Source organism: Pogonomyrmex barbatus, unplaced genomic scaffold, assembly GCF_055798465.1.
Source record: "Pogonomyrmex barbatus isolate J1 unplaced genomic scaffold, ASM5579846v1 scaffold1, whole genome shotgun sequence".
In the NCBI taxonomy this organism is placed as follows: domain Eukaryota; kingdom Metazoa; phylum Arthropoda; class Insecta; order Hymenoptera; family Formicidae; genus Pogonomyrmex; species Pogonomyrmex barbatus.
In genome coordinates, this window is record NW_028297098.1 from 16953566 (window position 1) to 16981295 (window position 27730).

Consider the following 27730-nt stretch of genomic DNA (forward strand, 5'->3'; position numbering starts at 1 on the left):
CGTATGTATGTATGTATGTATGTATGTATATATTACATGATTGATGACTCTTGCAATATTTTTGATAAATTTATGATGTTTTCTATTACATCTACTTTCTCAAGGGGAAGCATAATAAAAAAAATAAAACTTCTACTAACTTCAGATTATCTATGTTGATTATCGTTTTTAGTTTAAAAATCAGAAAAAATCTGCAAGTTCTTATTATTGCACATTTACACGTCGATAGCGTGATTAATGAATTGCCGAGTGAATAAGAATCGTGGAAACTCTCGCTTTAATAAGTCCGTGTTTAAACGAAGGTTTTACATCCATAGTCAATCGGAGCTTTGCAGTTGAGAAACGAATCGTATTGAAAGCCTGAGATGCGTTCGCAATTCGCTTAACAAAATGCTTAACAAAAAGATTATGTAGTCCTTTTTACCATATGCAGTTTCAGCGAGAATTTTGCAACGAGAATTACTCGCATCGTTAAATACATTTTGGCTTTAAAATGCTCGAGAAAAATTTGTTAAAACAATAGACGAAAAATTAGTGATAAAATATAAATATAAATATATCTATAGAATATTTATTTCATAAAACAACTACATTTTCAAATTTGATATTTTGTTTCGAACAATGATTTACATAATATTGCGCTGTTTCATCAAAAATATTCAACATTATATAATAATTTTGAAATAAAACAACTAATTTTCTATACAACATTTTCTCCTTTTAAGACTTAAAATTAATATTGTTTTTTTGAATAAATTGATGAAGATATTATAATTTATAACAAAGCTAATAATTTAATGTTGTACATACTTTTTCTATGTATAGCTAACATTATTAAAAACATAGAGTATTTTGGTAACATTTGTAATACGATATTGCATAATAATTTTTTCATAAATTACTTGTTAATTGATATTAATATAATTACTTAAATTGCTTTTTTAACTTTTCTCAATCCGATTAAGATGGACGTATTTTTGTTGATGGATCCTATAAACAAGATAAAATCGAACCTGCCTCATCTAGTGCTTGGAATATCCGCCGCATTACTCTTGAAAGCTCATGGCTCTCTCGAGAGACGCGTCTCTCCTGTGGCGCGCGTGTATTCATCGCGTAATTAATGTTTTGTAATTATAGGCGCGCAACAGAGAGAGAGAGAGAGAGAGAGGGGGGGGGGGAGGAAGAAAGAGAATGAGCGAGACAGAGGAATCGGAGGTTTCATGCTCGTGCGAATTCTCACTTCTCGCCCGATCGTGGACATTACGAGCTTTCACGAGACCGCACCGCGTGAATAAGGAACTCTGAAGAGGGTGTTATGCGCATTATGAATCTCTCGACGATGGTCCGAGACAGTCGGGGTCTGCGAGCCGCTCATCGGTCGAGACCCGACTCGTTCTTCTAGACCTTTGAGGCGGTCAACTCTCTCTTCCTCTTTCTCACTGTTTCTCCCTCGTTCCTTCTTCCTCTCTCGTTCTCAATTTTACTCTCCTCTTCTTTCTCTCTTCCTTTTAGATACTTCTATTCACGCGCGCTTGTTTACGTTCGTCCAATTCAGCGGTTGCTTGCTCGGTCAATCATGTATTTTGCAGGCGGCGCGTAAGATCGCCGCCGGGACGTCTTTAAGTCACCATCACGTCGAGAATCATCCACGTTCGTGGGAAAACCGATGGAAACGATCCTCCTCTCCGTCTCTCTTTCTCTCTCTCATTCGGAACACCACTTCGGCATTGACGAATAGAGGTGATTGACCTCCCGGTTCTTTAAGAGACGCGCCAGCCACTCTCTCCACCTGACGCCCGGCAATGAAGCTGTACGGTGATTCTTCACCGCCGAAGATAGGTCGGCCCGCGAGCGTACTCAGGTGTCAATGGGATTAATGTTGCCCGATTAATGGGATGGTTCGCTATAGGTATGGGGAAGCCGGGCTCGGTTGATAGCGAACTGTTAGCAGTAAATATAGCCTTTCTCAGTCCCGGGTAATTTTCACGAAGCTCATTTAACTTTATCAAAGTAATCCGAACGTCTTCATTGATTCTCTCTCGTAAGTGAAAGAAACATTCGGATTTTCGATCCATCGCGCTGATAGCTGTTGACGACCTCCTTCTAAATCACCGTTGACAATCGATTCTTTGGGTCGATCGGTTACATTAGGATAATATTGAGATGAAATGATGGACTAGAGCAAGGCGAACGGGAAGGAAGGAAAGCGATAATAGTTTATTGTGCGCGCAGTACGTTAACGCGAATAATGCGGAAAGTTAGCTTCAACTGATCGACACCGACGTTGTACATGGCGCTTCTTCCCCTCACCTCCGGCCTTGCGGTCAGACGGGCGAACGGAAGTTATGCGTTTGGATTGCTTTGCGCAACGCGTGGCAAACTGCAACGAACTGTTGCAAGCGATGAGAGAATCATTAGTCAGATCGATAGGTCCTCCGCTGAGTCATAAAGATAATGTAACCTCCACTATCCCATCGTCCATTTTCATTGATGTTCATTGTCACCGTACTTGATTGTCTAGAAAATAATTCTGTTTTATTCTAAAATACAATAAAAAAATTGTTGCATAATTTTACTATTTTCTCTGGTAATGCAAGAGTTAAAATAAATCTGAATACATGTATAAAGTTTATTAATCACATTTATATTTTGCTATAATTGCGTGTCTTTAAAAATATGATTTCAAATATGTTTTATCCTAATTTCCACATATTTATTTAATGATAAAGTTAAACAGTGAATTTCTGATTTTTTTTTTAATTTTTCTTTTATTAAATCTGAATATGAAATATTTTTAACGAACAGGAAATATTCTCTGGAGTCAGTATTTCGCTCATTGAAAGTTTGAGTTACTCGCCATTCATCAAACTAGCACAAAGCTTAATAAAGCAAAGTACAATAGCGGGAACTATGTTATTAACACTTGTTGGATTACTCTTTTTATTTTTATTTCTCCAATATTCGGAGCTTTTGTATAATCCGGCTTGAATTTAGCTTTCGCGATGCATGAAGCTATGTAAAAATTTATGTTGCCTCATTTATTCTGCACTTTTATTATCACGATATTGTGATTAAAGTGATCCTCTTAATTGTGCTTTTATGCTGACGACTATATAGAATATATCGATCATCGGCTTGAGATAAATAAAATATCAGCTGCGCAATCGTGCGAAATCCCAACATTACAGCCCGCTATCAAAATCTCTGTTCGGCACAAATCGCATTTGACGCAAATCCGCGAAGATTAATTCATTAATATCTAGTATTTGCGAATTCCATATTTGAATTGATGTCGTTTTATTTTTTGCTGCACTATATTTTTCCCGAATTGTGTTCTCCGACTGTATTCATTCTTTCTCTTTCCTGGTTCATTAATTACGACGAATTCCTGCCGCTTAACAAAACACTTTTTACTTTTGTTGGGGCCCGGATACGTACGGAATAGGCACGAGTCGTCATTCGGTCGCGAAATTGGTCACGTGGCTGGAAATGTTTTGTGAGCATGTAGCCAAGAGAGGGTGGAGAGAAGGGAGAGGAAGGGAAAGAAAGAGACGGTTCTGGCAAGGGGATGCGCCATTTCGATCGAACCCGATTTGTTACGTAAGCGAGTGTGCCCGGTGCTCCGCGAGAAAATCGTGTTTATCACACCGTGAAAACCCTTGTCACGTGCAGGCGCGGAAGATGTACCTAAGTTCGTAACTGTAATGCTCCTGTTGCAATCCACGTACTATCCACACGTATTTCAATTTCGTTTATGATCCCGTCGTGCTTGAACTCGCTAAATGCAAAGCTGCTCATTCGACGCATTCCCAGGACAATACAATTCGGTGTATCATCTGAGAAGAATAAAATTACAAAATTGAATGATGATTTCTGCAAAATTAATATTTTATTTTCAGAAATTCGATATAATTAATAGAGATTAATTTTTTCTCTCAAAGAAGAATCTAGACTTCAGACATTTTAAAAAGAATTTATCGATTAAACGTTTTTGTTTTATGAAAATTAATAGCCTTTTTATTTTAATTAAAATTGATTTGAGAAAAAAAAAAGAAAATACTTTAATAATTTTATTTTATATTAACCACTATTATTATTATTTAATCTAAATATTGAAATTTTTAAGATATAAAATACAAATGATTTGAAAGAGAAGAAGGTGATTAATATTACATCTATTAATTATCCATTTTACGTTAGTCTGTTTCTATTCGTAATATCTCGCAGGACTGTGGAATCGAAGACGTGACAGAATCATCTTATACGTAACGCAATTATGGCTCCGTTGGGCGTAATCGCGTAATTGCATTAATGAAATAGTTAACATCAAAAAAACTGTTCATAAAACAGTCTCGCGATTCCGTTCGCGATCTCCGACGAGTATCGATCCCGTGTCGGCGAGGTGGCCGACACGGTTACTTCCGGTCGACGGCCAGATTTCACGGCGAATTAAAAATTTCGCATCCTGTCGGGGTGCACGCTCACCAGCCGATGAATAAAACATCGTTCTGCGTGGTTAGCCTGATTATTTACACAGGTACGCGGCGAGCAGCTGCGTGAACCGAAATCAATGTAACCGTGGCTAAATATCGACTATTTAATACACACGAGACGCGCCTCTTCGCACGTGGCATAATTTTTAATGTTGCCATTTTGAAAACTGAAATCACTGCGTGTGATGAATATATTTCGCGTTCAAAAGAATGAATTTTTCGCACGGAATCGCTGTGAATTTAACGAGTTGTCGATGCTCGTGTGATACAGACATAGTTCGAATAATAAAATATACTTGGACATAATTAAATGCACATGCTTATTCTAAGAGTTCCCTTCCTTCTGCTTGATGATCTCATTAAAAACTAGCCGCGTGATCTGTAATAGGTATCTGCACTCATGATTCACGATAAAGGAAGAGATCTTGAAGAGTCGAAATGCAGTGAGAAAAATTGGTTAATGAGATTCGATGCAGATTGGTACGTAATTGACATGTAGAAGCCTAGTTCGTATAGAACGCGTGTCGAGATATTAGTGATTATCTAGATAATTGGGGGATTATTGCTGATCCAATTATATGCTCTCAGTATGTAATAATGCATCCTGATATATACGCATCATGAATTCTCTAAACTTAAGAAATTTACGTAAATGTGCAGTTAATAACATTGGCTTTACTTTTTGAACTATATTTGTCATATATTTTATACATATAATATAATATAACTGTATTAGTATGATTATATAAATTTATTAATTATATAATTATTTATAATATAAGAGTTATCCGTATTTTTATTACGCGTGATTGTATATACAATCATAACATATATGTTGTATATCGTAAAAGAATCATAAAGTTTTTGAGAGCAACATCTTAGAGTTCATTTTTATTGCTTTTTACAATATTTTAATTTTATTTTCAAGTTTTTAAAATTACTCTTTTATATTCTTTTTTTAAAATATTTTTTAAGATTTTTATTATTATTTATATTATAACGTAATTTATAATTATATATAATTGATGTAATTGATTGTAATATAATTGATTGTAATTGTATGATCAAAAAATTGTGTCTTGTATTATTTAAAGAATTGTAAGGTAAATAATGATTATTATTTAAAAAAATATCCAAGTAATGATCGTCAATGATTAAAGTTACTTCAAAGATGATTACTTTTAATGCATCGCGGGGCGGATGTTCCTATCGAGGGTCAGTTCCCTATACGAATTGCATTTGCACGCATTAGATAGCCACGTGGCTCAACTCCTGAGGGATTCGCACAGGCGAACGGACTGTAAAATTATATTGAGAATCATTCAACGCGAAAAGAAAAATGGCGTACATATAAGGAAAAATCTTGCTTGTGCAAATTTCGTCTCGGAGTGGATTAAAGAGTTGATCGCCGATTCCATTCTACTCGTTAATTCTCGCCTAATGTGATTGTAACGTAATGTGTTTCCGAGAGCAAGAACGTCGTCTATTTTGTATCGACGAAACAGTTACTTTGTTATCGCACGTAGTCGTATTATCTCGGATTTACTTACAGCGAGGGCAAGCACGATCCAATTAGGATGGTGGCGTTATTACCATAAAACACTTTAGTCGTAACTCGGGCAAACGGATTCACCATGTCGTGCAACAGTTTCCAGGTTTATCCCATAGAGATTTAATGCGATAGATATTTAACTGCTTCAGTTCAATCGATTATTTTGAAAATAATGAAATAGTTGAACAGCAAATAAATAATTTTCTTTAATTAATGGATATTTCATATCTGTTAACCATATTTTAATGACATTTGTTTAGATCTATAGCGTTATGTAGCGTTATTCTCCATTTGATCGATCGTTATAATACATGGTATAAGAACAATAAGGAAACTAGAATAAGTTTTTCTTCTCGATACAAATGACCAATTTCGATGTTTCCTGATTTATTTGTCGATATGGAAATAAGTAGCATCCTTTCATCAAATATCGCGCAAAATATCCATCTCTTTTTCCCGATATCACAGACAATTATCTAATTGGTTTTTTAAGGTAGCTTTGTCTGCATTCATCGCTTGCAGGCAGCATCACTCCAGTTTCAACCGTGAAACAAAAGAGAGGATTCGATTATTCGATTGGCAAAAGTAATTACGCAGTAAGCAAGTGAATGCGAAGTAATATGCTTTATAATACTTTTATTGTGAATTGCTACTTCATGCAAAGCGTCACGAAGTATTTTCAATATTTCTCTGCTCAACTTTTTGACCAATCTTGTCTTAATAATAATATTAAGATAGTTTTCGAGCTCTCTCAGTCGACTAACACTTTTAACAAAAAATTTTTAGTGCAATATTCTTTTTCTAATTATGTATAAATTTTGTTTTTAATTAAAAAATGGATAATATAACGTGAAAATATGTGAAAAAGATTTCGAATTTTTGAAAAATGTAGCGCGAGCCTAAATTTAGTAATAAAAACAAAAGTACTTGTGAAACAAATGTGATAATGTCGGGCATGTACACACGCTTTCATTCACAGTTTATAATGTAGTTGAAATGTCAGCAATTTGAGACTCTCACTAATATGACTGTATTAGTGAGAGTGTACAACCATCTACGCGATGTGACTACGCGTATCGTCGACTGCGGTATTAAATATTTACTTGCTCAGTACCGAGCATCTTCTTGAATCCTCCCGGATCCTCTCGGATTCTCTCAGACAGTTATGTCTATTCTGGATATTGCCACCAAGGGACGGTGTTAACTTCGAATACAAAATATTCTATCTCCGACATCTCTCTGGACGACATACGTGCGATGTATTCATAATAACTAATAACTAATATCGTGAATGAAGCGGAAGAAATTGAACATTGGTTTATTATCAATTATTTAATACGTTAATAATTTATTATTAACTACAGGCAAGAAATGTTAAAGTTCCAAGTTTATAATAAAGTATAATGTTGGCGCGGAAAACGTGAGAGGAAACAAACATTTTGAAGCAAAAACTCATTTAAACACTAATGTTATTAGTACACATTAATGTAAACTCATTTTTGTATGCGTAATACGGCAAAGTAATTTGCATAAAAATACCGTCTCGTGTGCGAAATTCACGAAATGTATGTTTGCAGCGAACGAAGATCTTACAATTATTTTATCTCGCACTTGACATAGACGATATCTAATTGTGCATAATCATAATGCTGCACTTCCGCCGGCAACTTTCGCCGAGAGCCGCAATTTGCGAATTCGCCCGCGGCGGATGGCACGCGGTGAGAATGAGAGTAATGAGAGAGTGGAGAATGCACAGCACGGAGACAGATTCAGCAATGTGCACCGGTGAATTTTACTTTCTATAGCTCGACGAATGAATAAAGCACTCGTCCCATTCAGGAATAAGATCGAACGGTTGCTTTAGGTTGCATACTTTACACTCACATTTATTCTCATTCTCGTCATTATGCAAAAAAACATCTGGTCTCGCTGATCATCTCAATACTTTCTCTTTCGAAAATTCTTTCTGCTGGAAACTTTAACATCTTGTTTTTCAAATCTTGAATTTACACGGGGTATGTTTCAATTGTTTATTTATATTTTTTATCATTATTATTATTAATATTTAAGATAAACTCAGAGTTGAATTTTATATCTTACATAATTTCATCATTATTCAAAATTCTGATATTATCTCGTGATTTTTTTTGCAATATACAATGATGAAATGACTTTAGAAATTATAAGACATAAGAAACATCTTTTTGCATACTATCACATTTATCCTGAATATGATATAAAAAAGCTTCCTATATAAATTTAAATATCTGTAAATTATTTCCTCGTATAAAAACTTCAGCTATTATATAGAAACAATTTTATTATGTTATGATCGTTAAACTGCGGGAAATGTTTGATTGAGATAAAAATCATCCATAACGAAATTGCTAGTCCGAAATCTGGTAAAACAAACGGTCTCTATAAGCGCGCATCTATTTTATGTGAATCCGTTTGTACGCAAACCATCGATATCCGCCTTACGATCACTCAGGCGATCTGAATTCGCATTTTATTGCTCTCTAATACCACGAACACTGAGAATTTACTTTCCTTCTTTTCTCGTTTAGCTTTATCTTCCTCCACGGATCTTCGCCGATACCGACGAGGGAAAACAGTCAGATATATATACATTAAGCCACCAGGCTTTTATTGTGCCTTCTTTCCGCATGCCGATCTTGAATCTCCCGAAATCGATCCTTCGCGATTGAACTTTAGACGGTCCTCCGCCTATTGTTTGCGAGACGACATTGGCGTATGTCACTCTGTGTGGATATCTTTAATTCTGAATGTATGCGATATATAGGCACTGTCAGAGAGAATGGAGTGAGAAAGGGGGATAATGTTAGAGCATACTAGTGATTAGGCTGAGAGAGTTCTTTCCGGTCTTCCGAGCTTGGCTCAATTGGCCTCTGCCGTACTTTGGCAGACTCGTTATAACTGAAGAAGCACAAGGGTATGCCTACATTGTTGCTGTAGTTACCATTGTAGTGCTACAATTACCACTGTAGATATTACGGACGTTATCTTATTTTAGCATATCCGATGATATTAAAACATTTCAAATATTATCACGTTAAAGTAATTAAGGAATCCTTAATTATAAAATGTTAATTATAAAATGAACGTTAAATTTATTAATTTGCGTTAAATTAAGAAAATCATATTAGTATCTCCTAAATAATATTTGATGTAAATCACGTAATGGCTTATTTTATTATTTTAGATCAATGATTAATTATTATAAATATCATGAAATCTGGATTTACTTTTTCTGTATAATAAAAGTAATCTATGTATCTATGTATCTAGTATGTCACGGTACTTTTGTCAGCTTTTGTTCAAGAATGCAATACGATCTTTCATTATACTAAACCGCATTTAACGCCCAAGGCTTAGACAATAGATTCGCGACTTTAGTATCGCAGCAGGTAGAAGGAATATTCGTTGAAGGGATCCTCCTCCCCTCTCTTTCTCTCTCTTTCTCTCTTTCTTGTTCACGGCGATCCTCTCGACAGGACGTTGAAAGCTCTACTTTGCGAGCCAATATAAAGCGATATATATCCGTTTTCCCAGTGAAAACCAACCTAGTCAGAAGGACCTGCCTTATTGAAAGTGGAGAACATCGTAGCAGGGAAAAAGGGGTAGGGACTGGTAGAAGAGGATTTATTGAAACCGCGTACAGCACTGTTTCTATACTTCGTCCATCGTCACTCAACGCTGGCGAATCGACTTTCGAGTCTCTAACACGCGAATGTATACACGTTACATATACATATGTGCATTTCATTGATTTGTTTAATAAATAGCATGGTATCGGTATTTATACTGCGAGCGATATAACGTGATTCACGATACGAGATGGCGAGGAGGCAGATAGGTAGTGATAGACGGAACCTTTCGATTGGATTTATTGGAATATTTGTATAACATTTTTGATCAGCAGCAACAATCTCTCGTGCACATCAATGCTGCTGTCGCGCTTTGAAGAAGCTCTAAAGCGCGATATCAGACGAAACTTTCTGGCTTTACCGGGATTTCCCGATATGTGTGTTTAAGGGTTGCAATTTAGGAACGAAGCTTTGATAGTAAAAATCAACTTTTTCATTTCTATTAAAATTGTAATTTGGAAAACACTGTATTATTCATACATTAAAATTTATTTATGTTTTTATTATAATATGAATACGTTACATTATAAATAAAAAAAATTGTTCTCATAATATTATTTTCATATGAGTGAATTTTATAACAAATATATTTTTCATATTAAAATTTGCATATATTTTTGTTTAATATTTATATTACAAATAGAAGTTAAGAATCATTTTTAAATCATTTTTTGTATTGGTCATTTTTGTTCTTGAAAAGTCAAATTTTTCACGTAAGTTTTTGTTTAATATAATATCGCGGATGTTTTATTACGCGTAGCGGGAGTTCTTCCTAATATTATCCTCGTGCATTTCTGGTTGTCGGAGGAATTTCCATTAGTGGAAACACGAAATATTCTTGTATCGTCTGTTTCCGTCGACGTGCTTCTCGTTTCCGCAGATCTTCGATACCGTTGGATATGTGTAATTTTCGACAGTGGGCATTACCCCTGGAATAGCGAGCGAAACGTGATAAAGTAACGGAATATAGTTGTGTGTGACGATAAGGAACTTGTCAGCAAATCGGTTTTCCGATGTTGTTTTGTAGTGAACTTCTCAGTTGGGACGTATTATGCACTTAAATAATGTGTAAATGCTGCAATGTAATTTGACATTAAAATAGAGCACATTTTAAATTGTAGCAAAAGTAAAGTAAGTAAAGTAAAAGTAAAGTACAAATAAAGTAAGTAAAGACCAATTTGAAACAGATTAATGTAATTTTAAAGATTTGAGTTAATAGATACACTAATTTTGTAAAAATAGATGGTACTTAAGTAATTGTTATGTATTTTCTGTATATTTTCTGTATACTTTTTAACATTATATTTTATTCTTTTTAACTTTGGCCTGCTATTTGATTATAAATTAAAGGATATATAGTTGTGACGAAGCCAGCAATTTCGAGTTATCGCAAATAAATAAATGGAAGGAAAAAAGCTTTTTCTCTTTTTTTTTTTCTGTATCGGCAGCATCGTTCACACAATGTTCCATCCCGTGTCATCATTCCGCTTTGCGAGATTGGGGAATCGTGCAACCGACAGCGCGTAAACGCCTAACGTCATAACGCGCGAAATTCGCGTTCGCGCGCAGCCGTCGCGTCGTTTCGTGTGATTGTCGGGAATTGCGGTATGTGCCGTGTGCGACAGCGGGAGAACATTTTCAATAAGATACGAGCAATAAAAGACTTCGCGTTCACAGTATGGTGGGACTCGCGCTTGTCCATCCGTTCGTTCGCACGCGCGTTTCCATCTGCAGTGAGTACCAAAGGGGGAGGGGAGGAAGCAAGAAACATATGAGGAAAAGGGAAAAAAAATGAAAGAGGGCTAAAGGGGGAGAGACGTCGTCGTTTTGGGATTTACATCGGATCGATGCCCGACTGTTAATCGGCCAATAAGAGAGGGACCTCTCGTGTACGGCTCGTGGGACAAAGCTGGCCATTATTTTTCAGACGTGCGTCGTTCGATCGACGCCTTGTATTTCGCATACTTTATTACACGGTATTACCCGGGTCCATCTTCTCCTCTTGGACCCCTCCACTCTCTTCTTCTGGGCCCCGTGGGCGAGGCTTTACGAGTTACTGAGCTCGACGGGGGCGAGAAGAAGACGCGGAGGACGAGGATAAGAAAAAAAGAATAGGATGAGCGAAAATTCCAGAGAAATCAGAGAGAATAATGGCAAGAGAAAAAGAGTGTTGAGATGAGAGGTGTAGAATGTAGAGATATCTTAGACACATAGGTTTAATAAGTTTTAGAGTTCCGCTGTTTATAAATATTTTAAAGCCTTCAAATTTCGTTTATTTTCTTCAAATTTCGTTTATTTTATTTTGTTTCCTAGATATTTTCTGAGTTTTTTTGCAAAATATATGTGAGCATCGTACATTTTATATTAAGAATATGTTTATATATATACATTAATATATTATTAATGAAAAATTCTTTCGTATAATCATATTTATACTTTTATTTGGTTGAACATTTAAATTTTATCAATATTGAATATCGGCATCTGTTTTATTAAATTAATTATAAAAAAAAACGTGAGATTGGGAAGGCAATAAGAAAACGTGTCACGGAGAGGAGATGAAAAATCTGTTGAACTGACGTTCATTGGAAAATTGCGACTAGCCGCCTTCAGGATAGGATGATTAATGCTTGCAAGGCGGCGTACATATTTGCGTCCCTGGCGGAATGCATCGCCGCTGTCGGAAGTTTTCGGCGAAGTTTCCTCGCGCCGGATAACTTTTCCTTCGGCACTCTTCTCTTCGAAGTCGAGTTGGAGCTTATCACGCAGAAAAGACCGGCGTTCGTATCAGAGAGTCGAGGGACCATTCAGCTCGGGATATCTGTCGAATGTTTTCCGTGGACATTTTTATAGCGATAACTAATAATTTTTACGCAATATGTGGGCATGATTATCACGCGTAAACATCTTGCGAAACTTCATTTATTTCATTTTTCGGTTGGTTATTAATTGGTACATTACAGATAAGATTATTAGTATTATTATTTACGAATTAGTTCAAGTATTTGTAATTTATTAGTTTCTAAATAGTTTGGTTTAAATAGTTTTATTTAAAAAATATAAAGCGTAATAACATTTCAATTGTTAAAATTCTACCATTGGGATGCAAGTACGTTTGACAGAATAAAAGCAAAAATAATTAAAAAGAGACTTATGAGACTGTTTAGAATGATGATAGTTACAGATTAATAGAGGCAAAGTGATAATTAAATTCGATATGTATACAAAAAAATACAATGTTTCTAATTTAAATATCGTTTTAATATAGTTTTAATATAGTTTAGGTTTTTTTCTCACTTCCCATAAAACGCGGACTATCATCGTCATTCGTATTCGCCTTACGATGGGCGTAATTCGCGCTTGAGTCGACGCGATTACGACGCGAATGAAAGGTTTATCTTCTAGCTTTCGTGCTACCTGTATTCGGAGGAGGGCGGAATGAGCACCGCTGTTTAAATGACACGATTATCGGTCTCGTGCTTTATTTGCTGCTCTTTACTCTTGTTCCACTTCGCTCTCAGTATAGTGCCACCGACTTTTTCTCCCTCGTTGCACCGCGTTCTTTCGCCATCGACCGTAGCATTGACTCGAGTGGGTTTTTGCATGGTCGCGAGAGAGGTCGACGACTCGCGCGACATGGCTGCGGGTCCTTAAAAACGGATCCATTAAAGTTTTTCCGGCGTTTTTCCCGGTTACTGGTGATGGTTGTGCGTCATGTACCATGATTCGGATTTGCATTCACGTACGTGGCACATGAGAATTGCCAGGGCTCCGCCACCGCTTGTCCATACACTCTTGCGAAGAAAATTCTCCAGGGAACTGTTCCATTTTTACATCGGTTTTTCATCACCGTACGCCATCGTGTCTCGCTCCAATATCGGAGAAACAAATCACTGCGATTCGCGTCTTTGTCCTCACCGATAACGGTCGCGTATGTGAATACGAGACACCGGGATGAGTTAGATCCTTACCGTTAACCGCATAGGAGAATGCCCACGGCTGTTCGTGGGAAACACTCATGAGGGTTATAAATCTGGAAAAAAAGAAAAATTGAGATATCCTGACATAATGATTAGCATTTTTTATTACACAAAGATTTAAAACCCCTGTGTGAAATGTGGCAAGCAACGTTGGCGAATATTATCTTCCGTGAAATGACATGATAATTACAAATATCATATTTTAAATTAAATTACCATTTTTTTAAATTTATGATTTATATTTAATATTTACATTTTAATTATCGTAATTTTTTATGAAATTTTTTTTAAGAATCCGTTGTAAAGTATTTCGTGCGAGAAGATTTAGAAATATATATATTATACAAATTTATACATATACATATATTATACAATTAAATATAAATATATAAGCAACAAATGTAATTTTGTTAATATGCTCAGACATGTTAGTATTCATTTAAAAATAGGAAATATTTTACGAGCAATCTTTTTAATGTACTTGTGTTGACGTTAATTTAAGGGCCGCGAGTACGCGTTAGAGTTATGCAAAAAATGTTTTAAGAGCAGTTTTTTATGTGAAAATTCTCTTTCATAAATACGCAATATGTTACCATGAAATGAATACTAACCGTGGTTGCACACGGGCTGCATAGAAATATCTATTTGGGAATGTTCCATTAGATATTCAATTTACCTACCTGCATCTATTCAGTTGTACGATTTAAATTCCGCGAATCTGACTTACATTTATGTTCTTACGAAAAACTCCCGACGATATTTCCACGAAGACACATCGGTGTTATAGACAGTTCGCATGACATGTATTAGTCGTTTCCTAAGTCACATATTTTTTCCAGAACATTTGTTAAAATAAGAAATATATTAATTCTCTGTTGTAACTTTTCAGAAAATTCTGGATCATCAGCTATTAAACATTTATCATTTTAAACCAAACAAGTTTTAAAAATTATTATTTAGATAATATCCGATAATTTTATTACATTAATCTTATTTGAAAATTGATAGAAAAATTCTCTTTTTTATTTAACTCAATTATATTTGTATAATTGTTCTTTTCCGTTATTTGACAAAAAATTTGGAGTGTAATCATATACTTTAATGCTGTGAAATTTTTGGTCAAGAGAAGTTTTGAACGAGTTTTGTTCAGAAAGAGCCATCGTCGAGAAAGAACGTGCGACTCCGAAACACCCTGTGTACATAACATATCGATAAAAATGTGAATATATTTACTCGGCGATCGTATACATAGCATATATACTTTTTTCCTGGAGTTTTACAGAATGTGTTTGAGACTTATGTGAGCGAGTAGATGCGTTGTGTCGGCTCGAACGTGATGCTCCGAGAATTTCGAGTGAGTCAGAGTGAAAAGTTTTTGGTACGGTCGCTTCTGGTAAATTTGCGGCATACAGTGAATCAAGCTAACCCGATGTTACTCGATGCAGTGTCTTCTTCCGCCTAGTCACCCTTTTGCGCCCCCTTTTCCTACCTTTTCCGTAGGTGACGCAACGCGAGGTCCCTCCTAATTTAACATTCTATACCTCTGGGTTCGCCAAATCGGATTTGGCCGCGACGCTAGATAAACTCATTCACGTACTGTTAAAGGATGAACCGGTAGGATTGTTTCGATTGTTAAAAACGACGCTGAAAGAAAAGTAGAATTGTATCTGGAAAGACTAAACCTTTTCAAGGTAAAGAACAAAAAAAATATACGTTTAAATGTTGAGAAAAAAGTAAGAAGAATATACATATTTACATACATTACATATTCATAGGGAAATTTTCATATGATTCGTGCGATATTTAATAATTATTTAATATTGTTAGTAAATAATGTTACATAACAAGTAATATATAATGACATAAAAAAAAAAAGAGAGAGAAGGAGGGAATATTTCCAGATATAATTGTACGAGCAATATCGAAGCAGAGTTAAATTGGGAATTCGAATGTAAGGATATGCACTCATAGGGAAGGCGCATTCCCTTTCCGACCCATAGGTGAGCCATTTTCCGATATTTGCCCTCTAATAATACCACCGCATCCGATTTCCAATTTCCGATGTAGTGCTGCAGGCGGCACTGGAGATACGCGCGATGTAGGTAGAGAAGATGAATGGCTCCATCTTCGGCGAGCACGGGAGTAGAAAATCTGTGAACGATGCTTTAAAAGCGAACGCGGTTATGTGGCGAGATAGGAAAATGTGCGTCGGCTGAATTAAAATTATCGGAGACGATGTTCAGCACTCGCATATTATGTCGATATATTGAGTACTTTTAATTAAAATAATTATCACTAGTAATTTACACTTCAAGCAGTCTCATGTAACGAATGAAGAATATTTTTTTAGCAGAGGAATTTTTCGTTTTCATTTCAAACTTATCATCGTCATTATATTAATACATAAGGATGTATATTTCTAAATAATAATACTGTTTTTTTGAGTAGTTAATCGTGGATACGAGTTAACAATAAGTTAATAAAATTGCGAATAAAAATGCGAATACGAATGTTTACTGAATAAAGACTTCCGCTTTTTTCGGAAAGCAAATATCAACTTCGAAGAGTATTCGTTTCCATTTGATTCGCTTAAGCGGCAATGGCAAGCCGAGATCCACTGAAGTGTATTTGTATGCTCTTGGCTAAAGCAACATACTGAAAAGCTTTGCAATCCTCTCTTAGCTGTGTTCGATGGACTCAATAGTGTGTCAAGCAGAAAAGCGGGAAACCTCGCAACTACTAGAGCTAAGCTCATACTTACGATACGCACAAATGTTGAATTTGTGTTGTGTTTCTTTCTTCTTCTTTAAGTTTAAAATAATTTTGAAAATCTATTATCGTGATATATTTCAGCATTATTGAAAAAAATATTTAAAAGTATCATACAAGGTTAGATATACATATGTGTTATTTTTAACGAATCCGTAATTTATATATTCCAAAGCTTTTTCTTTTTGTATAACGAAAAAAAGTTCCGCTAGCTTTTGCTAAAAGTAACAGATCTTTTTGTAAAGGATTTCTCCGAGCACTCCGTATGGTGATTTAGCCGATGGAAGCACAGCAGTAGTTTCTTGGCTTGCTTTAGACGCGATCTTTCCATCAGAAATTATTGCTTTGAGACCCACGAAGAAACTTCCTGGCCCCTGAAGTTGGTGTAGGTCGTCTAGACGTGTCGCAGACGCATTCTATAGCGCGGAGAGAATTAGGGTAAGAGGAGAGTATAAAATTCTTCGACGTGGAGGAAATTCTTGCAAATCATATCGTCCCTAGTGCTGCATAATATTCATGAAATAAACTACAGTTTTTTATTGCCTTATTATATTACTCAGTTAGTTTGTTGTTGTCTTAATTGCGTCAAGTGAAATTAAAAATAGAATTAAAAGAATTCGAAATAAAATAATTGATATTATTATTATACGAATTCAACTCGATCAATAATCATCAAGTTTTAAATAATCAAAAATAAAGCTTTTATTTAATCGCCAGCTTTATCTTAACAAATCAATGGAAAGTTGATAGAGTCAATTTAATTTTAATGAGATTTTCATTTGAGATGCAAGAACTTTCAATCTTGAAAATTGGGTCTCTTGATTTTTTTCTTTCAGAATATTATATCAGAGAGGAGAGTCGTTTATCGACATGTATGATGACAAATGAGGCCGAAGTCCCATCGACGAACGGATGGCCATTAGTGCTGACAAGAGAAATCTGACGGATGACTTTTAAGGTCCGAAGGAGTCGAAGAGTTTAAAACTGAAAGCATTCTTCGCGAGTATTGACAAGGGTAACCGACTGCCATTACGTTCTTCGGAGGATCTGATCCCTTCCTGTTCCTCGACCTTGCTATTCGGTTGAAAGCATTCTCATGGATTATTCACCATGATACGAGAGTTGCGATGTGTCGTCTCGCTGAATGAAATATTTTAGCATAATTTCTATTCTTGGAAAGTTCAACACTACTCAAGTCATACTTTTTTTAAAACATATAAAACATTACACTTTACAAGGAATATACGCGAACAATTTATTAATTTATAAGAACGTAAAATTACTTTTCTATTTCTCTTGCGAGTAAAGAACCATGCATTAAATCCCAATCGCGAGGGAAATGTAGGCGATGGTATTTTATTCCTTCTGTTTTCAAGTTGCCAGATGGTGTTAGTTTCCTTTTTTCGTTTCAAAGTATGAAAATATTCGCATGGCGCGCATGGTTCGTAACAGTAGAAAGATGAAACGTATGCCGTGTATATTTCAATGACAACTCGTGGACACGTGCGTGTGTGAGTGTGTGCATCTCACGGATGGGAATAAATCCCATTCGGTGGGAGGTTGCTCCTGTACGACCGGCGCTTTTCACGGACAGGAAATCCCGAGCAAATCCAAACAAACCGGAGGAGGACCGACGCTCGCTCGCCACCTACGATTTCGAAAGGGACGGCGTTTTATTTATAGGAACTTTCGCCGCGGCACATGGCGGAATTACGCGTGTTTCCGTGTGCGTGAGCTGTACGCTCGCGGGTAAATTATTTGGATAAGTCGGCATGGCCTCCGGTGTGCGGTATGATGGTTCTTCGAAGCGCGAAACTCGACCGCCGTTTTAAATCTGAAGGTAAAGGGCGACGAATGTGTTTTTAGTAATATCGTTTAACGATTTATTCTGCAAGTATAGGTTTGTACAAATTGGTTCCAATTGTACTTCTTCCAACAGATACATTTAAAAGGATACATATTTTAGAAAACTATGCTGAGATTATTTCAATGTTATTTTGAAAAATTTTATCTTTTTTGAGTGAGAATTTTTATTAATATATAAATAATATACTAAAAAAAATGTATATGATGATGATAAGATAAAATTATATTCGTGAAGAAATTTACTTAAGATGATTTCATAGAATGTATATAAAACGATTCTTCTTTTATATTCTTAATTCAGCTTAAAATAAAAATATTTATTGTTCCTTTACATACTAATCGAATTTTACCATTTAATTGTTATAAAAGCCCTAAGTAAAATAATGCGGTAATGCTTTAATAGAAGTCTCGAATGAGTCTTGTAACGTGTCTATAAATATTCAGTTCTACGTAAGCTGCTTTGAGCGGATGGCTTTTCTCCGATATTGTATAAGTAGTTCTTTTATGAAGCGAATTACGATATTATGCTATCGATTATGTTTAGATTTATTGTTTATATAATACATTTATTTTAAAGTTTTGAGACAAAAATTGTGTTCAGAGAATAAATTTTGAGAGAATAAAAGTTGTCGAAAAAAGAGTCAGAATTATGGGGGTTAAAATAGCTTCTACCTGAGCTTGATGCCTCCGGGATCAATTGACCTCCGAAAGAGAAATCAGTATTCTCTGATGGGTTGCATGTTTAAACTCCATAGTTGGGTTTGATTTTTTTTCCATAGTCTCTCTGTCCAGCACTTTCATGGATTATTCGTTTAATGGTCGACTAAATATTGACTCTCGGTTATTCGGTTTGCGTGTGACGGCTGGCTGTCGACGCGTTTCGCTGTACATAATCCTGTCTATTTAGACGAAATAGGTGTACCTGTGGATACGAATCTTCTAACAGAGGCGCAGTTACGTTGCAGTTTGCAAATGTACAATCTATTTGAAGACATTAATAACAGTGCAAATATTATTTTGCAATTAAACGGACGGATCGAAAGTAAATAGCGCCAATATGGAATAGATTATGGAAACGACTGTGTTAAATTAAACGAAGTCTTAATCTCTTAGTTTTCTTCTTAATCTGACAAAATCAAGATATCCCATATTAAAGAAATTGCAAATTATATTTAGAGATATTTTAATTATAAGATTTTTAATTGTATACATCATATATCGTTAAATAATGATTGATCAAATTAATATTCGTAATTTTAAGAGAATAGGAAATAAATAGAAATTTTCCATAAAAAATTGAAAATTATATAAAATTAATTTAATCGAGCGTATGCATTTATCAATGGCGTAACCTCTTGATAGTTTCATAAAGAAAGCAGACGTTGACGGAAAGTTAAAATGATCTGTTTTGCCGACACGTTTTCTGGTGCTTACGTGAAAAAGGGCGATTAACGACCAACGTCGAAGCGGCATTATAACGAGCGTCGCGACGTCCGTCCGTTTCGTTTTCAAAGGTAATGTCTGCCCCTCTCGTCAGCTGGCCGGTACGCGGCGGCTTGGTCAAATAAAACCGACGTGTTTTTAATGATCCGCGAACAAATACGCGTGCATTCCGCGTATGCGTCCGCGGATGGTGATGGCGTATGTCGCATGCGTTCACTCGTGCGTTGCGTCGAATGGTTCCGGCGGCCACAGAGGCGCCGAGGGATCCGCGAGCAAAAATATATTCGCGCGGCTGTGTGAGGTCAAATTCATGGTTGGTTCGTGCAAAAATCACGGTCTCTCTGATAGCCGCACTTGGGAACGTGTGCGTGTTTGCGGATGTTTGATAATTAAAGTCGACCGGTTTTCACGATTTATACGCCAACGATTCAATAATTTCTTCTTTTTTTTTTTTTTTTTTTTTTTTCCGATATGCATACGGCGCTACGTTGCGCGTACTGCTAGTAAATTACGATCACTTTTATTCCCCGAAGAAAACCGAGTTATTTGCGAGTTTGACAGAAAGAAATCTTTATGAATACATAATTAAAGATAACTTTCCATATCATTAATTTTATTCAAACTGACAGTTTCTTAATAAAAATTACATAAAAATTTTTAATTATAACTGTGATTCAACTCTTTTTACGTTTATAAGTAGAAAGCAGAATTTTTTTTAATTCAGTTCTATTTAATAAAATATTCCCCCTTCAAAAAAGTGACGTCTGCTCCATTACAATATTTCAACTGACTCAGCAATTTCATTGGCTTAGTGAAGTACTGGCGACATGATGAGATTCTCGAGAAAAATTCATCAAACTCGGGAATGGCCTGTGATGCGGCTCAGATTACAAACAGCGAGGTTTTTCGTGCTGCATCATCGCGGCAACTCTAGCAACAAGTGATATTCGCATTTCCTTTTCTTTCTATCTCTATTTTCCTTCTTTTTTCCCATGCTTCCACATGGCTGGAGCTTATATCGCTTATGCCGTTTTCTATCTATCTGTCTGTCTGTCCGCAATACCTTTGTGTCTCTATACGCACGTACGTTACGGAGCAGCAGCGTGTGTTCTTCTATCAACGCATCGCACTCGCAGATCAAAAGTCTCGCATTATGTTGCGCATCTCTCAAAGAAACTTGCGATTCTTAATCGATAACGTCTCTCCTGGTTTTCATCTTTTCCCTCTTTTCAGTCCTTTTTCTATCATTTCTATTTTTCTAATTATGTAAATCATTAAATATTTATTCTTGACAATTTTTTTTGTTATATATTCTTAATATTTTGAAAGACACATATTGGATTTAGTTGTAAAAATTACATTTTTATTCAGTAAATTTTTTTGTTACTTATATCATTAATTTAATTTATTCCAACGTTAATAAAGAAGCACAGGGCGAAACGTGTAGAAAAAGTGCGTTTACGCGTGACAGAGCAAAAGAGGATTTGAGTTGACGCGATGCTACAGGTTTAGGATGAGAAAGAGGGGAGTTTAATGGATCCTGCGGGATGCTAATGGCTTGAAGTCGTATATATTCGCGCTCTATTTACGGTTAGAACCAATTACGGCTAATTCGACGGCTATCTATTAGTCGAATATATTCCGTGAGACCGCCCCTCGAGGATGTCTTTATAAGCGATCCTTCTGTGTTTGATTATTCAGAGAATATATTCATGCTTTCAAACGCAACTAGATTCGCTTCTCGGGACGGATGCGACATTGCTAGATCGACATTTAGATATTCGTATGAATATATACAGATCGAATTATTTAGATAAATCGTATCTTGGCGACGGAGATATTTAATACGACGATGATAAGTAAATGGAACAAGTATATAAGATATGAATATATAACATATGATCGAGATTATATATTAAAATCTGCTTTTATACAAACGTATTAATTATCATGATGTGTTTTATATATATATATAAAATATGATGAAACAATCTTAATTGAAAATGACGAACATTTGTATAAGCTAGAATAAATGTAATACGCTATTGAAAAAAATACTTGACGTGAAATAACGCTTTTCTCACATAATTCGTAATGAATACAATATACTATTTCATCATAATGATATTGCAGATTATTCAAAAAAAGAATTCCAATGGCAAGTAACCGTGCCTATTAAAATGATGGCGAATTTAATGCGGAAACGGTTTGTTATATTGTCTCTGGAGTTACTAATGATGTCAATAAGATTGCGGGGAAAGATTGTGCGCGGCTGGCCGGGCAAGTCGTTTATGCCTTTCTCAGAAAGCGCGATCTAATTAAGCGAAATATGATAGACTCTTGCTTATGGTCTCGCTTCGGCCAAGACCATGCTTTCGTAATGAAAGAGAAAGAAAGACGGAGGAAGACGGAAAGAGAAAGAGATTGGCACATTCGAGAGCGAACTTTGAAGTCGCGGCACTGAAAATAATTTACCGCGATGCCTGTCGCTTTGAACGTCGCTCCCGAGAGCCCCCCCGTAAATAAATACCCCCGTAATAGGCTTCGAGACTTTTAGGGAGAGGGTGGGTAAGCACGAGAGAGAGCTAGAGATCTTAACTGCAAAGTCCCTTCGAGTCACGCGAGCCGTGGCCAGGTTCCGGCCCGCTTCACCGGTGTAACAAATCAATTAGCGGGATAATTATTGCTTTTCATTCTCAAACCGGTTCCGCGCATCATCACGCCACGAGAATCAAGATATTCGGTCTCTCCCTTTTACTGCCTGCTAGTAAAAGGGAGAATTAAGGACTTTTCCACTTCTCAGTTCAGTCTTTACATTATATCTTTAATTATACAAATTGTTATTTTTGATAATTTGAATTGTGATAATAAGTAAAAATATATTTTTAAGAAATTTATGATATTAATGAGAGAGATATATGAGATTTCGTGCATAATTCTAACATAAAAGTGAAAATTTTTTCCTTTATAAAATCGTAGAAAAGCTATAAAGGAATTATATTGGACAACAAATTATATTGGCTTTTAAATTATAATTGGAAAGAATAAACATAAAATAATTGCTACCTTGTTGAAATATAATTCTTTTACATTTAGAGAATTAGATAAACTTTTCATAAAAGGAGATGAATTTTTATATTACTTCTTTATTTTAAAACTCGAATTCTCCACTTGACACGTAATGGTTTTATTCTTCGAATCGAAGATATGTTTCGAGACATCGATATCCAGTTTCGAATGTCATATAACAAAATATCGAACCGCAGGTTTCCATCAGTGAATAGATTGCATTCTTGTATCGGCAATTTTCAAGCATCGTCGTGACTGTGACTTTTCGATTTCGTGGTTTTTGCAAGGCGTGCCATATCTTCATGATTAGGTTAGCTTTTACCGGAGGTGTCATGAGGGAACTGGGGGATGATGCTTATGGAGAAGAAAGAATTGCGAATCCTTGATCTTGATAGAATCCAATAGTGTGGCGGGCAAAAGACTGGTCTAAACCCTCTTTTCTTCGTTCATTCGAGAAACGAAAACACTTCCATTTCCTGCAACAGAGAAAGTCGAGAATCGTTTTGCCACACTTTCTTCTTCAATGCCAAACCAGGGCTTTGGTTTTATTTCCGATTGTTTTGCTACATGTGTGAAGTTCCGTAATCGCGATTTTAATCATTTATTGTTAATCGATGACGTTTAACTCATTATTCGTAATCATACATTTATCATTCTTGATTCTTGCATTGTTGAAATGTGTCTAGATTTCATTTTTTTTCTTAATTAACACTTTTATAATTTTTATTTCGAAACAAATATTTTTATGGAAATATAATAGTAAAAGCATATTTTTATTTTTTTAAATATAATATGTAGAAAAAATACACAAAATAAATATAATTGGTAAAGTTTGAATTAAAAATATTTGTATTCTGCACACTATACAATTTATTTTGAATTTAAAATTTAATACATGTTTGTATGTATTTGTATGTATTTTATGTTGGACTCGTTACTACATGATTGTATTTATAAAATTTTTATATAAAATTCTTATAATACAATGAAATGTCGACGATTTTTTAATATTTTAAAATTATAGATATTGTCTAATTATGAAGTTCTCTTAAGTATGTTTGAGAATTTTTTCCCAAGTGAAACTGAATAGTACCAGAATGTGGAAAAGTCGGATCGAGTCGGATCGTGCAGGAAACAACGCTGGAAAAGCGGAAACCGCAGCGGGACGACCGCGGGGGTTGGTTCGTCGAAAAAAAATCACTCTTTATTGTTTTCGTTAGCTCCGCGCCTGTCCTTCTTCGTTCGAGACTCCGCCATATCCTCGGGAAGACAGGCGGAAGAGGGTGGAGGAAAAATATGGGAAAGTGTAATAGGAAAGAACCGACGGCGAATGTTGCTGGCGTTGAATAATAAAGGAGCATACGATCACGTTCCTTCTTCTCTCGAATGCTCGGAATTCCAGCAAAACGCTCGTTTTTCTTATCGTCCGCGCGATCAGGGAATTTCGGAAAAGTAAATATCGTTTGTCGAATAAATTTCTATTACAAATGAAATTTTAAAATTGATTATAAAACAAGGTTTTCTTGTAAATAATTATTTCATGTTGCATAATAATTAATTAATATTAAAAAAATTAAAAAATTGAATAATTTTAATGAAATATATTAATATATTAATTTTCAATATTTCAAAATTTTGAAGCAAATATTATTACATTGAGGCCTTTCGTTAATGTGATGAACGTGATGAGAAATCTTGGCTCGATGGGTGATCAGAATTTGTTTTATGCGATTTTTTTGTTAGACATTTTTGTCGTGTGATGTATCACGAGACATGCACGATCAAATGGACACCCCTCTATGCAAGTATAAAGGGACTAAAAGTTTCCCCATGGTGAGGTGTTTGCGCAGGCCAGCTGTTGACGGCTTGCCTACGGTCGCAAAAGCTTAAATACCTACTCTACCAAGCAGAACGCCATTCATGAAAATTCAGGAAAGGGTGGATTTCCTATGTTCTCGCGTGGGGCCTAGCTCAGCCAAAGCTTGTCATGATCGACGACTTTGGCCCTAATTGTTTGTCCTTCGTCCGATAGACGATTAGCCGGATCATCCGAATGCATGAGAATATTAAGTACGCCTTTTGATCGATATCTGAGATAAAATCTTGATCATGACCTCTTGTACGATCTGTCATGGAGTAAAAGATTACCATTGAAAATAAATTTCCATCAAAATAGAAAAATTATTTCAGGAAAAATTAATTTTTTTAAGAATAATTTACAAATTTTAAACTCATTACAAATTAATAATTCCTTAAAAAAATAAAATATAAAAAAAAAATAAAGATGAATTTTTTGAAACATTCTTTTTGAATATGCATTACATATTATTATTATATGCAGACATATCTGTATAGACTATAAAATGTTGAAATATCGCATGGGACAACGATAAAAAGATAGCATAGAATACGAGAAGCATTACGTCATTCAAGTTGACGGAGCAAGGTCACATGTCGCGTGCGGTGACACACTGCGATAATCTTCGGCTAATTGGACGCTCGTACAGGTACGTCAGGTTGCGTGGAGAGAGTTAGGTGAGTGCGTCGATAACAATGGATAATCCGCGCATTCACGGGGCTCTGCGGCCGCGCGTTCGAGAGATTCTCGCGCATTTCCCCTCATCTCGCACCCGCCTAGATATCCACTCTGCGGGTCATAGGGGGGTGAAATCCGTGCGCACGGTTACGTATAGGTACTTGTATGTACTCCATAGGTTTATGGATAAAGGAGCCCAGCAGCCATATGGCGCCAAAGCTGAGCCCTTACCGCCCCCTTTCGTTCCCATCCCCTTTCGATTCCCTCTTCCTTCGTTGTTCGTTGTTCCTTCCGTCTTTCTCTTTCTCTATGTCTCTTTCATTCAGACTCTCTCGCACTCCCTTCGCACCCCTATTCGCCACGCATGCTTCAATTCTCTAATGGATTTGTGCTCGCTGATTACGTCAGCCTACGTAAGCTACCTTCCGATGTTGCAAGGTATGTGTGTATGTATACGTACGCATACGCGCCGGGATGTTCATAATCAGAGCTCTCATATTAGCCCGTTAAGGTACTCGTGTCTGAAGTCGTCATGCATTGCGGTACAGTCGTCGACGAGTGAGAACGGTGAGACGATTCCACTATAATAGTTATAGGATATAATAGTTATAATAGAAAGCAATTCTGAATTTTAGTTTAATTTAATTCCAGTTGGAGAATTTAACTGCTGATACAAAAGGAAATATTAGGAAATATTAATAGTCTTCTTTATTAATGCTATTAATTATAGTGGAATATTCGTTAATATTTATATTCATTAATGAAAATGTTGTTAATAATTTTTCATTTTCCATCTTTTGTAATTAAATTAAAATATTTCCTTTTATCACATATATGTTTTATTTTACACACACACACACACACACACACACACACACACACACACACACACACACACACGTTATTTTTTATTATTTTGTCTGTTTTATGTTACATATATTTATAAACATTGTTAATCTATCTTTAATATCGTTTCCTTTCTTTTTTTCTTGTTCCTAATTTTAATGGGATCTAGTACGCTAGATAAGAAACTACATTTTTGTATTATCAGAAATAAATTTCATTTTCTTAATTTTGATTTTTTTTTTTTTTTTGATAAACAGGCATTTAAAAACAAACTGTTGAGACATTTTCTCTCAAGTAGAATTCGATTTTGGCGGCAATTTTTGTGTGCAATGAGTGTGATATTTGTGCACAATATCGCGTGATCACCACATAAAAATCCTTCGTATTGCACGAAGAGACGCAGAGGGAATATCGGGGGGGGGAGGGGAGTGAGTGATATCGGAGTATCAATGGATCGGAGTGTCGCTGGGTTGACGTATAAATAAATTAAGCGCGCGTAGCCGTCGTGCGGGCTGGTGTTTACGGGTGGTCCGGCTAACCGGACGTTTATTTCAGGAGCGTTATATACGGGGAATCAATGGGACGTAATTCCATCGTCGAATTCTCTCGTCACGGCCACGACGCGGTGACGGCACGCGTGTGCGTGCGTACATGATCGTCGGCGCGCGGCGTAGAATTATTATTCACAAGCTGATCAATGCGGCAGACAACATCGTGGACGTTTCGCGAATATCAATTGAACTTCAAACGAAGAAAGCCGCGTAACAGAGACAATTCAAAGATGTTTACAGTCTTCAATAGTAAATTATTATAATATTGCGTTGTTTATATATTAATACGCTTAGTAATAATTTAAATTTAATTGTAGTAATTATATGTGAGTACAATATTCGATGAAAGTTACATCTACTTGTGGATACATCACATTTACGCTTTTTACCGCTGCTACTAATGATAGCCCGATCGATCATAAACGTCAATTCAATCGTGCACCGTTGATAAATCGCACATCGCGAGATTGATTGAATACCTCCTCGAATCAGTCGCGTTTGTATCGCTTGTCGCGGAAAACATTTTTCCGAAATTTGAAATTCGATCACGTGCCGATGCGTGCATACGCGGCTGAATGTACATCGAACATGCATGCGGGACGTTATCGCCGCGGATATGATCGTAACGGTGCATATTTATAGGACGGATTCCGAAGAGTCGTCATCGCATCCAAATAAATGAACGGCTCCGCCATCATCGGGGAATCATATATTTCATCAATATTTCATACCCGTTCGATGGTGACGTCGCTTCTTCTGGGCGCTGGTCAAGATCGGTTTGTTGCAGCATCTCCGCCTGTCGCGAGAGACGACGCTTTCAGGCGCTTTCAGGCGCGCGCGGGGCATTGCATTTTCGCATGACGACGCGTAAAACAAATGCGTTAGCTCGTACAGCAATCTTTTTTTTCCTACACTGCCGGGAATTCGCTGATGGCTGTTTTCGAACGGGATTTTGAC

General features: G+C 36.1%; 1 protein-coding gene across 2 annotated transcripts in view; it reads left to right on the forward strand.

Annotated features, from left to right (window-relative positions):
• LOC105432315 (uncharacterized) overlaps positions 1–27730 on the forward strand; it is a 321362-nt gene that overhangs the window by 10115 nt on the left and 283517 nt on the right. Inside the window, exon 2 of one of the 2 annotated variants that reach the window (XM_089085420.1) lies at positions 17299–17477. The exons of the other annotated variant lie outside the window; for it this stretch is intronic. The gene's annotated coding sequence lies outside the window, so the exon portion shown is untranslated. The remainder of the gene's footprint in view (positions 1–17298; positions 17478–27730) is intronic. 2 annotated transcript variants of the gene reach the window in all.